This window comes from Nicotiana attenuata, unplaced genomic scaffold, assembly GCF_001879085.1.
Source record: "Nicotiana attenuata strain UT unplaced genomic scaffold, NIATTr2, whole genome shotgun sequence".
Classification (NCBI taxonomy): Eukaryota; Viridiplantae; Streptophyta; class Magnoliopsida; order Solanales; family Solanaceae; genus Nicotiana; species Nicotiana attenuata.
In genome coordinates this window covers 18,400-34,618 of record NW_017673594.1, presented here as the reverse complement: position 1 = coordinate 34,618, position 16,219 = coordinate 18,400, and the positions used below count along the sequence as shown (strand labels likewise).

At 35.8% G+C, this 16,219-nt stretch overlaps 1 long non-coding RNA gene and 1 pseudogene across 2 annotated transcripts in view; both read left to right on the top strand.

Moving 5' to 3' along the window:
• Window positions 1-6,036: 6,036 nt before the first annotated feature.
• LOC109216806 lies at window positions 6,037-6,773 on the top strand. Its single transcript, XR_002066551.1, has 2 exons — window positions 6,037-6,161; window positions 6,455-6,773. It is a non-coding gene; the product is annotated as an uncharacterized LOC109216806 (long non-coding RNA).
• Window positions 6,774-7,579: 806 nt separating this feature from the next.
• LOC109216803 overlaps window positions 7,580-16,219 on the top strand; it is a 10,825-nt pseudogene continuing 2,185 nt past the window's right edge. The window contains exons 1-13 of the transcript XR_002066549.1: window positions 7,580-8,364; window positions 8,762-9,049; window positions 10,354-10,493; window positions 12,371-12,476; window positions 12,568-12,660; window positions 13,126-13,215; window positions 13,290-13,403; window positions 13,601-13,708; window positions 13,836-13,909; window positions 13,993-14,047; window positions 14,625-14,806; window positions 15,834-15,963; window positions 16,115-16,132. The product of XR_002066549.1 is annotated as a protein VACUOLELESS1-like (transcript). The remainder of the gene's footprint in view (window positions 8,365-8,761; window positions 9,050-10,353; window positions 10,494-12,370; window positions 12,477-12,567; window positions 12,661-13,125; window positions 13,216-13,289; window positions 13,404-13,600; window positions 13,709-13,835; window positions 13,910-13,992; window positions 14,048-14,624; window positions 14,807-15,833; window positions 15,964-16,114; window positions 16,133-16,219) is intronic.

The window sequence follows — 16,219 nt, the reverse complement described above, 5'->3', positions numbered from 1 at the left end:
TTACTATAGTACACAAAGTGTGTTTCTTTTGTTGAAATTTATTTCAAGTATATGCATTTGAATTATTTTTATTCTATTACTTATCATTTAAATTAATGCTTCATATATATATATATATATATGTGTGTGTGTGTGTGTGTGTGTGTGTGTGTGTGTGTGAACTTGATGCAAACAAATATAATTTTTTAACCACAAAATTGTGGCTAATATAAGTATTTTGTAAAATAATTTTATAGTGTAGACAAAATCGCCACGCTTAGAAAGTGTGGCCATAGGGAATGTCAATCTAGTATTGTTAATGATAAATGTTGCTCTAGAAGCCACACTTTCTAAGCGTAGCCTATAACGTGACAATGATCACGCTTTATAAGCGTAGTCTTATGTCACAAAAGCGTGGCTATATCAGAAAATATAGGTGTGGCCTTTGTACCGTATCGGCCACGCTTTTAAAGCGTGGCTTCTAAGGCAACACCTACAAAGCGTGGCCAATAGTCAAAGGTTACGGTACTTTAGGCCACCCCCCAAAAAGCGTTGCCTAAAGCCGTAAAGTGTTGCCTTTGCCCAAATGCTACACTTCTTGGCATTTTAGGCCACACTTCTCAGGGGTAGTTGTAGGCCTAAAATGCTGTAGTACCACCACCAGAGTTTAGCATCACCCTGAAGATACATGGCAGCAGTTGCTACCTTCGTAGCTTCTTCTAGGCCCCCCACGGTATCGAAGTACTGTTCGGTGTCGAAGCTGAAGTTTTCCAATTCTTTGGCATTCCGAGCTCCACTGTATGGTTTTGGCTCAGGAATTTTTTGTTTTTGTGTCGCGGGGGCGAGGTTCACAGCACCCCCGATTTGGTTTCCGCCTCCTCAAAGCAGGCCTTGTAAATCAGCATTAACAATATTGAGCTGGCATGTCAAGTTGTCTATAGTTTGTTGCATGGAAGTCACCCCGTCTTCCTCTTGTGCCCTGTAGGCTAAATTTTTGGCACACTCCTATTGGAGGCCCTCGAATTTGACAAAAATTTCGGCTGCCTCTATGTCTGTCGTTTGCCGATCTCCTTCAGAGTTGCGACTGATGTTTTCTATGTCAACTTCGGCCTGGAGCATTCTGCGGTCCAGGTCGTCCAACCTTTGTACTGGGCTGGTTCTTAGCTCAGGCACCGTATCCACGATGGGCCGTAATATATCAACCGTCTCTTCCAGGGTCGCAATGCGGTCCCCATGATTCACCATGGTCAGAAATGGTGGTAATGGCAATGTGTTCCCTCGTCCGATGTCGAGCCTAGGCTCTGATACCAACGGTTACGCGGCGCCTTCCTGAGATTCCTTGGAAGGGTGACGTAAGGCTAAGCAACTGATGTTAGTGTAGTTACTATCTGCCAACTGAGGTCCCCTCCGTTCGCTAGACGAGATTGTCAGTGTCGTACGGGAAAAACAATGTCAAGAGCAATTGAGAGAACAGAAATGAAAATTGAGAATGTAACAAATCTTGATTGCTTAATAAAAGTTATTACAGAAAAGAAACACGGTGTCGAGGGGGAGAGACACCAGTACGGAGAATTATTTGCTTACTAGAAAGTTTGATTGCTTGATCCCCCCCTAGTAGTGCTTAAAATAAATAAACCAAAGTTACAAGACTAGACCTAACTAAGTTAGAGAAACATAATGGAAGTACATGAAATAAAACTACTCTATATTTACAATGAAAAGGACTTAGTTTTCTACAAGGTAGAAACAGGTCCGTTGTCAGCAACATTGTCTTTGGCATCACGACCTGTGCGCGCCGGCGCTATTGTTATCTTCCTGCGGATGGGTACTAGCGAGGGATATCGGTGGGGCGACAAAGGTACATGCGCGGTTGTCACTTGGCGCAGCCAAGACCACGGGGCCGTCCGTGGCGCTAGGCGTTGGAAGCTTGCTAGGATGCCATACGGCACGTCCAAGGAGTCATGGGGCATGGCTGGAAAGCTGCCCATGACAGATTTCATGAGTCATGCATGTGAATGATTGATAGGGGGCAATTAAGAGATCAATGTTTATCTAATTTTGTAAATACATCTTTCTTTATTCTGTATAGGGGTGTCAATGGTTCGGTTCGGCCGGTTATTTTAAAAAATTTGTACCATACCAATTTTTCGGTTATTCTATTATGTATAACCAAAATTAGACTTTTCGAAACCGTCTCAATCATGTCGGTTTCACTTCGGTATCGGTACGGTTCGGTTAATTTTCGGTATTTTTTAAATGTTATGTAAAATTCACTAGTAAAAGTATAATGCAATAGCATACATTTTTTTATAGGACTTAACAAACTCTCTAGTCATTTTTACTGTTTAAAGAGTGATGAATTAAAAAACATGAAAGATGGCTAGAGTATAGATGCACAACTATTCGATAGCACGTAAAAGAAACCAAGTAAAAGCAAAGAACATATAAATCATACGAGTGGAAAGATATTAACCAAGATGGGACTCAAAAATAAAGTCTATATTAAATATTGAAAAAGATAAATCTAAATTATATGAAAGGAAACATATTCAATATATTGTAGTTTGCTACTCATAATCGCTAGAATACTTTGTGTCTTGCTAATAAAGATACTTGAAATAACTTAGTTTAAGTATAAGTAGCATAATAGGTTTTATGAATTAGTATTATGAGTTTAATTACTTATTGGCTTGTAACAATTTTCATAATTCCGAGGCCCAATGAAAAATTTAATGCTTTATTAGTTTTAAACTTACTATATAAAATATATTTTCCACATGTAAAATTTACTCGGTACAGTTCGGTATTTTTTCGGTTTATTTTTATAAAATAAAAAACATATCCTAATTATCGATATGGTTATAGATTTATATAAAAACCTACGGTTTCTTTAAAGAAACCTAAAAATCGGTTCGGTGCGATACTGTTCGATCGGTTTAATCGATTTTCAAATATCCATTGACACCCCTAATTCTGTAACAAGAGTTGTATGAACTTACTCGTTAACTGCTGAACCTTTTAAATTTCATATTGATCACTATTTTCAATCAATATTGTAACAACATTCAGCTCGTGACATAAATTGAAAGGAACTTTATCACTTCTCCCTTGGTTTTAACTAAATTATATCTACCGTTTCCCTTCCCTGGGAAGCTTGTGGCAAAAAGTAATATAATAAGTTATGCGATTTATTATTATGTTATGCGAGCTAAAATGTGAAATAAGAATACCAAGTGTTGGTAGTATATGGATTAACATAAACAACAATAAAATGCCGTCACACTCTTCATATTTGTTTTCTTATTTGCCTTTTAAAATAATAAACAAGAGATATTTTTAGCTTATAATCCTTACATTACTAATTCATACATTACAGTTCATAATTGAACCGATCGACAATACAACTTCGAAAAAAAATGACACCACATAGCCCTCTTTATCATCCTAATAGAAAACATATTCAGTTTTTAAACTATTTAAAGTTCAATTTTTATAATTTTTCAAAATTTAGCTAAGCAAGATTTAAACTGAGCTTGTTGTTGTTGCTTAAGTTCATACCCGAAGTCCTGAAGTTTGAAAAGCTTAAGTTCAAATCCAAACCCTCGGGTACGAAGTTGGGCTTTACCAAAGCCTAACTTTAGACTTTCAGCAGAATTCGAACTTTTCAAATTTAGACTTGAGGTTTGACGTTAAGCTTTGGAAGAACTAACTTCATACCCAAAAATTTTAATCTGGATTTTTAGACTTGTGATTGCAACTTCAAACCCCCATATGTCTGAAGTAAATCTTGAAGCGAATAGACTTCAAAAACTTTATAAATTTCGCATTATCTTTTAAAAGGGTCCTAAAAATGGCTATTTGTGGAGCAAAAAACATGAACACGCAAAATTTAAGAGAAAATCTCACTTTATACCTATTAATTCCAAACTATTTACCCTTTAATGCCCAGACCCAAACTATTTAATACTCCTACCAATACTCCCCAAACTATTTACCCGCTAGTTTCACTTCCTATATATCTGCCCGAACATTCCCTTCGTGTTCATCGCACATTAATCATCAGAATTTATTTATTCTCTTCCTTCTAATTTTCCGGCCATTATTCAGTTCTTTCTCATTTTATTGCACTACAAAATGTCTAAATTATTTGCTATTGCAGTTCTTCTATTTTTTGTGTTAAATTCCGGTGGGGCTCAAATCACAAAAGCACCTTCTCAAGCCCCAATATCTTCTCCTTCTAAATCGCCCCAATAATCTGGTAACAAGTTTATATGTTATAGTAAAGTTTTAAGGAAGAATATAGTTCTTTTGAAGATTTATTGTTTGATTCGATGTGGTGCTATAAAATATTGCTTATAGTATCTTCGAGTAAGCTTCCCAAATCTAAATTTTTTTTGTGTATTTGAATATCCACCATTGTTGGGCTTGAAGCTCAATTTTATTTTTGAAGATTTTTTGTTTGATTCAAAGTGGGTGCTGTTAAATATTGCTTATAGTACCTTCTAGAAGTTCATACTAAAATTTGATAGCATTTGGACCTGATTTGAGGTGATTGAGATCGAAATTTTCAGTTGAAAATCGAAGAAGAACACAGCTACAGTATACCGCTACGGTATACAATATGCTGTAGGAGTATATAGCTATACTGCAACAGTACACTATTATAGTTTACAAAACAGTATACCGCTACAGTATACTAATATACTATAGGAGTATATAGTTATACTGCAACAGTATAGTATTATAGTATACAATATATTATTATGGTATACTGTAATAATATGCAAGATAATGTAACAATATGTTGTAATAGTATACAATATATTATAATAGTATACTTATTACCCATAAATTCACTTGCCTTTTCCCTTTTAATTTGTTTTAAGCTTTTACCCAGCGTGAGGGGCAAATTGAAAATGCAAAAAAATAAAATAAAAATTATAGTATGCTATATGGTGTAACGGTATACTCTTACAATTAGATCCTTTTAGAATTTTTAAATTTTTTTATTGACAACTGATATTATTTTAGTTTAATAATTAAATTAATTTTTTTAACTCATTGCGTACAATTGGATACCCTGTTGGTATAGCTATATACTATACTAATATCATATGTTAGTTAATATTTTTTTGATTGTATTAGCTACATTTAATTGGTACACAATTTGATTTTTCTTTAGTAATAATATAAAAAAAAAAAGAATAATAAAAAAATAGTGAAAACAGTAAATGAAATTAGATTATGAAGAGAAAAAGAATATAAAAAAAGAAGTTAAATGAAATTAGAAAAGGAAAAAAGAAAAAAATAAGAAGAAAATGAGAAAAAGGAAAAGGAGAAAAGAAAAAAAGAAAAGAAAAAATAAAAGAAAATAAGCATAAAAATAAAAAAGAATTGGAGAATAAAGAAAAAATTCCCCACAGTAGGAAATATAATTAGTTTATGGGTAGGAAAATAAATGGGTAGACAAGGGGAAATAGTTTTGTTTTTGTGGGTAACTGTGTCAAAACCCCAAAATTTAAGGAAAAATTTTCTGAAACGTAGCAACAATAGCTATTTTACATACATGGCAACTAAATAATTATATTCCTAGCAGATACCTCTTACTGAAAACGTTCTTAGAGTTTTTAAATATTTTTTCCCCTATATTTTCTCTTGAAACCAATCCCTAACATATTTAAATGGTAATATCTTTTTCTATACAACATAAACTCTAACGAAAGTATACTTCTTTATATTTTGAAAAAATAAAATGCATATATTTTATGAAAGATGCATTGTATATTTGAGGTATATATACATTATAAATCATGTAACTTTATATCATTATTATACGAGGGAGTGCTTTCTTACTAAAAAGAGCAAAGGCGTATTATTACATTAGTATACAAAGTATTTTTTGAAAATATCATTATATTAGTTATATAATGTTATACCTTAATACCATTATATTACATAGTATTTCTCTAAAGAAATATAATATCATACATACATCTATATATATATATATATATATATATATTATTTGTTTTTTTATCTTTAAAAATACCGAAAATACACGCCTTTTTTTTCGGTGCTCCTTTCTCTCTCTTGACGGGCTATTTCTTCTAAACCCAAAACTAATTTCATCCTTCACACGTCTCTCTCTTCAAAGATCAAGCAGCCGCCGAATCTTTTTCTGGGTAAGATTTTGAAAATTATACTTGGAATTCTCCATCTTGTTTCCACTTTTCTAATGGTAAATTTCAGTTTCGAGTTTAGGGTTTAAAAAAACCCTACGATTGAGAAGGGGCTAAACTAGAAGGTTTTGCCTGCCTCTTATTTGTGTCTTGTTCTCACTTTTGGATATTCTATTTTGATTGAATCTCTGAATTTATGTAATTTTTCTTGATTTTGTTGACACCCCAATTCTCTAAATCGTAAATCTTAATTGGGACGTTCTAAATTGTTAGCAATGTTTTTTTCTCGTTTGCAGATTCACATTGTCCCTTTTGAACGTTCTTTTGTTTTCTTCAAGAATTGCATATTAGTGACTGAAATTCAATTTCTCTAGTTGAAATATAAACCGTAATTGGTGTTTACGAAGCTCGTCCAAAATTAAGAAACTTTGCTATGGCTAGAATTCGGTAATGAATTTCTGTGTTGTTGAAATTAGAGCGGCTATAGTTTCATATTTGGTTAGAATTCGGATAATGTATACATAAGTAAGATTTATATTTCAGTGCGTTCTGAATATTTAAGCGCTATTGCTCTTGAATTATTCGTCATATGTTACATGTTCTATAATTGAACCATGCTTTCTTTTGTTTATTCAAGAATAGCTTCTTTACTTCCTCAATTTTTTCCTATTTTGTGTTTAAGATCCTACCATTTACTACATTTTTGCAATCTTCAAACAGATTATTTGCTTAGAAATATACAACTTATCTTCGTGGGTGGCTCAAGGGTGAGGCTAGTAAAGTCTTCGCTTTAGGCCCCAAAAATTTTGAGGCCCCAAAAAGTGTCGTAAAATACGTAATAATATTTTGACTTAGACAATTTTGAACTTTGTAGAAAAAAAGTATAAAATCCATGTAAAAAAGGTTTTAAAAAAACAAAGAATATTTACTTTTTAACATAAGAAATATTCTAGAATTTTCTTATCAAAAAAAAAAAGAAATATTCTAGAACTTCGAATTAAACTACTCAAATCTTTGTATTAGCAAATAAAGTTTTTTACATCAAGATCCAAGGCAATGCATTGCAAATATATGGCTAACATCTTACTAATTTGAATTAACACTTGATAATATAAGTAATAATAGTATTACTAAATGAAGCTAAAAGTAATATTATTCAGTGTTCAGACCTGCATACCACATCTTAATATTCAGACGTGCATTCAGAATTATGACTTTTAGCTTCATTTAGTAATATTATTTATACAAAGAAAACACGCGGAAGTTGACAAAAAAGAAAAAAAAGAAAAGAAAATAAAAGAAAGGTAAACATGGAGCAGAGCTGCCCCGGACCCGACCATGTTGCTAAAACATTTTTTCAGTGATGTTTCTGATCTAACGATATCTTTGATACGAGTTAAACCTTACCTTCCAATCTTCCAATGGCGGCAGTCACAGTGGCCGCAGAATGGCAGCTCCTCCACAATCGCTACTACCGGAAACCAGAACTTTACCAGATGCAATGGAAGAACGTGGACCTCACGCGCAACAAAGTTGCTTGCGCTCCTTTCGGCGGTCCAATCGCTGTCATCCGTGACGACGCTAAGATCGTCCAACTCTACGCCGATCCGCCCTTCGGAAGCTCCGTATCTTCAATTCTGCCGGCGTTCAGATCTCCGAAACTATCTGGAAGAATCCCGGCGGCCGACTCATCGGCATGTCATGGACCGAAGATCAAACCCTAGTTTGCATCACTCAGGATGGCACCGTTTACCGTTACAACATCCACGCCGAGCCTATTGAACCGAATTCTCAGCTCTCACTAGGCGCTGACTGTCTTACTCATAGCGTAGTTGAATGCATCTTCTGGGTAAACGGTGTCGCCTGTATCAATGAGGCGTTTCAGGTTTACTGCATACCCGATTTCAACAACCCGAAACCAATCAAATTGGCGGATACTGGTTTGGAGGATTTTCCGTTATGTACGGCTGTGATCGAGCCGCAGTATACTATGTCTTGGAATGTGGAGGTACTGATGAGTGTGGCTGATCACGTGTTGCTGGTGGAAGAGGATGGCGTTCAACAAGTTGGGCTTGGAATTGGGCCTCTACAGAAAATGGTGGTTTCTCAGAATGGGAAGCTTTTGGCAGCTTTTACACATGATGACAGGCTTCTTGTTGTGTCTACGGACTTCTCCAGCATTATTTTCGACTATACTTTTGAGAAGGTTATTTTATTCCCAATGCTTTAACTTGCCGTTTCTGCATTCTTTTAAGTAAATTCTACTTGCTCAGTGTTATGTTAAGTGGCTAACTAGAATGATTTTTCTTGATGTCTTACCACATTATTATTTATACAGTTTTTCAGATAGAATAATTCAAGCACGTTACCATGACATATAACTTGTTTGAGCATCAATTGGATCTGAGTTGTTGCTTTTCACATGTAAAAAATGATTTCTGGCTATTTTAGTTGGATTTTATATCACATGTGTGTGCCACCCTTTATTTTCATCTTTTGGAATTTTTAGTTCATCTGGATCGCTGAACATTTCTTTACCAACTTATCCAGAAGAAAAAAAAAGTGAATCTTCGCTTACCATGCTACTGCTTTTGTATTTATAGTCAGCCCTACCCCCCGAGCAGCTAGCATGGTGTGGATTGGACAGTGTACTACTCTACTGGGATGATAAGCTTCTAATGGTGGGTCCTGGAGATCCTGTCAGCTATTTCTATGATGAACCAGTTCTCCTTATCCCTGAATGTGACGGGGTTAGAATACTCTCCAACATGAGCATGGAATTTCTTCATCGTGTTCCAGATTCAACTGTCTCCATATTTCAGATTGGTAGCACACTACCAGCTGCTTTGCTTTATGATGCCTTAGATCATTTTGACAGGCGGAGTGCCAAGGTAGGCTATATCTTTTGGTATTTACTCTATGAAATGACGAAGACCCAACTGCCTATTTCAATCTCGAAATATTTCCATAAAATGAGCATCATTAGACTTGTCCATTTGTGCACATATTTACCTCTTCTAACAAATATGTATCTACTTCTGCATCCAGACTTGTTTCCGTACCTGCATATGTACCCTGGGATGCATACCCTTAGGACATTGTAATTGATAACCCTATTTGATGAGGATAGCAGAAACAATGAAAAATCCTTAACTGTTGTCTTTTGGATAAAGTCAATTCTCTCTACAAGCATATCAATTCCTACTATAAATACTCTGCCATGCTTCATCATTTCCCACATTCTTTACTACAATTACCTCCTTCTATATTCCTAACCCAATATCATACAATGACATAAAGCAGTGTTTTATGTAACATTTTCAGTTAACATATTTTTCATAGAAAACATTAACCTAATACCAAACACATTCTAGGTTCCTATGACATGAATCTAAAATATTCAAAACTCAGGTTACATGTCAGCTAACTTTTGATACAAATGTTGAAGTAGATAATCTATAATGAGGAAAAATAAGTTTGGCATTGCACTTAAATAAGCTCACATTTAGATTTCTTGAGTAATTGCAACAACTGTGATGCTAAAGTCTTTTCTTTATCTTTGCTGAAATCCAATAATAAAGGACTGTCATTTCTTCTAAGACCTGCTATTCACTAGTATTGAGAATTGATGGGATCTTGCTTCTCCATATCTGCTCTTTATTAAAGTGCAAGGATGTTGCATGAATGCTATTTTTTCTGTTAATTGAGTTTTGTTGCCTCCACTCTGGACTAAAACCTTGTAAATTCAACCAACAGTGTTTGCAGCCATCTTAAGGCAGTGGGTATGTAATGATCGTTCAGATATGTGAATTATTAAAGACAACATATCTGTTTTCTTTTAAATTTTTTGGTAAGTGACTAGATGTCAAATGACTCAAATTCTTTAGTTTACATGCTAGAGAAGATTTTTTTTTTCTTTGTGAAGGTAATATATTAATGACGTAGTCTTTAGTTGTGCCGAGGATCAGAAATAACTCTACCTTCACAAAGGTAGGGGTAAGGTCTGCGTACATCCTACCCTCCCATTATTGTTCTTGTAATGAAGTAGTCTTTATAACAAAGATTGTGCTGAGTAAAATAGTTACAAGACACAATAAATTTAAAAAAAAACTAGTCTTGTGACAGCTAATAGTAGAGAAAAATTGTTTTGAAGTTCAGCTTCTGGGAAAATTTTAATCACCTAATCATTCACCAGGCTGATGAGAATCTGAGGTTGATACGGTCTTCGTTGCCTGAGGCTGTTGAAGCATGTATTGATGCAGCACGTCATGAATTTGATGTTTCACTGCAATGGACGCTTTTAAGAGCAGCAAACTTCGGACAAGCCTTTTGCAGGTTGGTCTGTTGGCTTAATTGTAGAGATGATATATTTGATAATATAATTTCTATTTTACTACTTCCTCAGAACAAGAGAAGTTCCATTTTACTTTTTGCCTCTGGTGTGGGTACATATGCAAATTCTAATGCTGTATATATGTAATGCTGGTTTCATATGATGAGGGGAGTGGCAAAATGAACTGCTTCTTTGTTTGTTTAGAAATATAGGCTCTTTCCTTGTCTAAATTCCTTTAGAGGACGCAGTACTTGCTGTGCCTGCTTTGCCACAATTGCAACTGTGGTATTCAGCTGGTATTAATGTATAGTTCCTTGACTATGAGAAGAATCAAAGGATAAGGCATTTCTTCGCTCTGACAATTTACTTTCTTGCTATTATTCATGAAACAAGTTAAGCGGTGATGGGAACTTTTTTGATAAACAAGCTATGGTGGAAACTATACCTGTTAATCGGGCCGGGCTGACCCGTTTTCAGCCTGGTTCGTCCCGGGCCAGCCCGGTTCAGCCCGGCACTGTAGCATATAGGGCGGGTTGGACGGGGAGCGGGTTTTAGATGAACACATTTTGGATACCGGTGCACCGGAACCCGCTAAGACCGCTAACCCGTTAATGGGTTAAATTTTTTTTTAATTTGTGTACCGTTGCTAACAAAATTTAATTTTAAAAAAAAATTTAGCACAGCCCGCCCGAGCCCGTTAAGCCCGAACCCGGACGGGCCCACAAAAACCCGCAAATTCCCAACCTGCTATCCCCAGCCCGCTAACCAACCCGGTCCGTTAACGAACGGGCTGGTTTTTTTTTGTTCAGCCCGTCCCAGCCCGCCCGTTAAACACCTCTAGTGGAAACTTCCAAGTTATATTAACCTGGTAATACTGTTTTCCTGTAACCTATACCCAGAGAGACACTAGTAAAAGGAAAAAATGTCTACACAAACTATTGATTGTTCCTTCTGAGAAAATATATGCATCTGGTCTAGAGGTTGGTGGTCTCTTGAAGATTGATGATATTTTTGGCAGTTATAAACTGGGTTTGTGTTATATCATAAACAACATTTCATGAATACGTGCTGCTTGATACCTTTTTTCTTCCTTGCTCATGAATGTTCGTCGAACCATCTCACTTATTACTTCGGGTTTTTGTATCATGGGCTAGATAAGGGGGAAATGTAAATAACAGCGATCTGTATTGCGTTTGTTAATGCGATGACGTGGGGATTGCGCTCCATCAGTCATGGGATTGTTGAAAAAGCAACAATATGTTTCTGTTTGGGTGCTTGCCAGAACAAGGATGCCACGGTTGGGTCCATGTTTGATACTTTATCAGTACAAAGTACTCAATGATGCTTAAGGACTAAAATGTGATCCCAAGTGTGGAGAGGACGTAAGTAAGAAAAGGGATTTGTTTGTTTGTGTTTTTTCTTTTCCTTTTTGGGGATTTTCCATCTTTTTCTTCCTTTGAGTACAAGAGATGAAGGGTCAAGGGTCTGGAGGGGTAGGGGGAGGAGAATTGGGTCTTTAGTTATGCGCTTGCCTACTTTAAGACCAATCTCTAAACCAGAGTTAACTTCTCAAGTAACTTGTTATTACGAGGTTAGTGCCAGAACTTTGCTTTGTCTGCAACTTGAATGCTGAATAAGCACTATGTCAAAATGGATCAAACTGTTTAAGTGTGACACCATCTCATCTAAAAGCTTAAGCTGTTAGATAGAACACACCTTTACATATAATATACTTAATCATGGGCCTTGATTATTTGTTTATATATAGACATTCGCCTATCATTTGTGTAGCTGCTACTGCTAGAAAGTCGATTTTATGAAGAGATCATTTCTATTCTGATTTCTTCTCTAGTTAATGATATCCAGTTGGCTTTGGCAGCCATTTTCAACGGGACCGCATTCAAGAGATGTGTAAAACCTTACGAGTCCTAAATGCTGTACGTCACCCAGATATTGGAATCCCTCTCAGTATTCAGCAGTATAAGGTACTCCATACTCGCTGGTTTTTAAGTGGAGTTGTGCTTAAGTCACTCTAGACTCTCTATCTGAATCAATTTCTGACATTTTTCCTGGCAGTTGCTTACGCCTGCTGTTCTGATTGCTCGTCTTATTAATGCTCATCGCCACCTTCTTGCGCTACAAATATCAGAATATCTTGGCATGAATCAGGTATGCTGTTTGTATCTCTAGCAAACTTCCTTCTTTTAGATGTGGTCCAATTAAGAATATACGTCGGCACGTCATTACTACTTCTATAATGGAGTTCAGATACGAGTTGCTCATGAAATGTTATGCGCTTATCGGGAAAAAACATATCAGTTTATGTGACGTGTTACTTGTTCTTGGGATACCATATAAGAGGTCAATCTGTCATTAAAATGTTCAATGTGTCTAATGTACTGTCTTCCTTCAATTTTATTGAATTTTAAGAGGCATTTTCCCAAAACTTGGTAGCTTTGAGAAAAGACTGACTCAAAGTGAACTTCCAAAAGTCCCGGGGGTGGGGGGGGGGGTGGGTGGGGGGTGGGGGAGTTGATGTATCCGGATTAATTCTGAAGCTTTTACATGTTAGCTTATATTGTCCTCCGTATCAAAATGTTAGCTTATATTATTCTGTTTGTACTTTGTGTATAGGAAGTTGTAGTCATGCATTGGACATGTACAAAGATCACAGCATCGGCGGCAATCCCTGATGCCACTCTTCTAGAAATGTTACTTGATAAGGTTTGTAATTTGAACAAGATGTCCAACATCCATTATTGTAGTGCAAACTCTCATGTAAATTTTTGGTATTTCAGCTGAAAATATGCAAGGGGATATCTTATGCTGCAGTTGCTGCTCATGCAGATAAGAATGGTCGTCGAAAGTTAGCTGCCATGCTTGTTGAACATGAGCCACGTTCATCTAAGCAGGTTCTTTAATTTTTTTGTTGTTCTTTGTCTTTCCGCTAATATCCTCTGGTGGAGCCTAGTACTTCCTTGCCCCCCAATGAAAAAAGTTGTCATCTGAGGAAGACTTCCTTTTTCTTGGCTGGCTCTTCATCTGTTAATTGGATTTCTACAACATGGTTAGTTTAAGTTAGCTTATGATGTACTATGTTATTCCTTAGGTTCCTCTATTGCTAAGCATTGGAGAAGAAGATACTGCTCTGATGAAGGCTACTGAAAGTGGTGATACCGATCTGGTTTATCTTGTCCTCTTCCATATCTGGCAGAAGGTATATAAAGATGTCTCAAGTGGACTTTCTTGTGAAATATATACCTTAATTTTGTTTTTCTCTAAAATGCCTAGTTAGTTCAGTTGTTATCAATCGTTATTAATAACCTCATGCTTTTGCCTTCCAGAAACCAGCTTTGGAGTTCTTCGGTACAATACAGGTCAGACCTCTAGCTCGTGATTTGTTTGTTAATTATGCACGGTATGTGAACTTTTAATTTCTTAATCACTTCAAGAGCAGTTTGCTTAGTCTGCTGAATTTTGTTTCTTTTTCCCAATCTCAAGGCATTACAAGCACGAATTTCTGAAGGACTTTTTCCTATCTACTGGACAACTTCAGGTTGGTTTGTGTGAGACTACAACTTATACTTAGAAATGTTGAACTTTGTATCCCATATTGAATCTCATCCTAGTGACATTGAATATCTTTTTATGCGAATGTTTGCTGTTCGATTGGAAGTTTTGTGTAAATGAAGGGATTAGTTTTTTTATCTGTTGATCTTTTGTGGATTTCTCCCTTATTTTAGTTTTCCTCAAACTGTTTCAATAATAGATATACGGAAATAATACTGATGTCTAGCATGTCATCTTACTTATGTTCTTTAGCACATATTGTCGCTCGTATCCCTCCATTTGTATTTATAAGTAGATGGAATTTGGTAAGAGAATATTCTAGGAACTAACCATATATCAATTTGCCTTCTGGGATAGAACTACCTTGTGTGTCGATGTGAATCTGATCCTACTTTTGGAAGCCCGTCGTAATCGCTCTGTAGTCCTTCTATAGTATCTTGTTTTTAGCTTAATTTGCAAGGCATGAAAATTCTGCTGCTAACTAATATTTTACAGTTCATGGTGATTCTCCACTTTTCCCTCTATTCAACTTTTTTTTATGTGACAAAGTTTCAATCTTGTAGGATGTAGCTTTCCTATTATGGAAAGAATCATGGGAATTGTCTAAAAATTCAATGGCTAGCAAAGGATCTCCACTTCATGGTCCAAGAATAAAACTCATTGAGAAGTCCCAGCACCTTTTTGCAGAAACAAAGGAATATGTTTTTGAATCAAAAGCTGCTGAAGAGCATGCAAAATTGTTAAGGTGCCTTTGCCTTCAGTCTTAGTTATCAAGTCATTAATTTCATTGGAGTTCTCTTCATTTATTTCTTTTGTTTGCCCTAGCTTTTCCATTTCACTTCCTGCTTATTGTCTTGAGTTGATGGTCCATTTTCTTCTTGCTGAAAGTGATGCTGAGTTTGCATTATGATTTACATGTAGGCTCCTCATAAAATTTCTAAATCAACGATAAAAGCCCTTTTCTATTATATTTGTCAAGCGCGCTAGCTGCAATTAAAACATGCAATGCTAAAATTAGATGCTAGTTTCAGAATGTTACTACAACGAGTCAAATAACATTCTTATCTTTTATATTATCCACTATATATGTGCCTCATCTCTTATGTACTCAATTTGATCCCTACTTTTCTTAGATGGGGAGTATCATGAATTACCGAGGTCATCTTTAGTGCTTTCTTCCCATAAATTTCTATTTGAGGGATGAGTTTTCCTGCATAAATTTGTAGAACTTGCATCTAATTTATGTCAAAGTGCCAGAATGGTGGCTCTGGAATTCTACATAAATACCTGAGTTTAGAGGTGACTTTGCAATAGATCAGAAGATGATATACATCCTTCCAAGTCTCATACACCGACTAAAGTCTATCCTTTTCTTCCTATGTTTGCAGCCAAGGATAGTAGCCCAAGCTTTTATAGAATAACCAAGTCATTTAAGTTCCGAGTTTTGTCAACCACTCTTCAGCAAGTAATAAGTGTTTGTTTATGCGCCATGATATCTTTTGTAGTTGCAATGATGCTCTTTGACAATTAGAGTGACATACTTCTAGAATGGCTTTTTCTTTCTGCAACCTTTTCAGTTTATGTGATATTTATGGATTTCTCTTATAAAATTTTGCAAAAAGTGGGAACAAATCTAACAGGTTACTTGCACAAAAATGTGAACTCGGAATGCATCTACCTCCCTCTCTTCTCTCTCTCTTGTTACTGTTTATTTCTGCTTAACTTCTCTTAAAATGTCGTTTGGTTGTCTTATTATTCATATACTGATACAGGATGCAACATGAGTTGGAGGTGACTACAAAACAGGCCATCTTTGTGGATTCAAGTATAAGTGATACAATTCGTACATGCATTGTGCTGGGGAACCATCGTGCTGCCGCAAAAGTCAAAACAGAATTTAAGGTCTCTACTTTCTTGTTTGGCTCACAGTGACGATATACTTCTATTTTCTATTTTATTAGTGATTTATGTACCCTCTTTTGAAGTACATGTTAAACTTTTGGCTTTGTTCAATTTAAATTGCCCTTGATTATACTTTCTTGGATTGATTCAGGTTTCGGAAAAGTCGCTGGTATTGGCTCAAAGTTTTTTGCTCTGGTCAACTATTAGGGATTGGGGATGCCTTTGGAGAAGTTTTTCAAAAGGGTGAAAAAAGGGG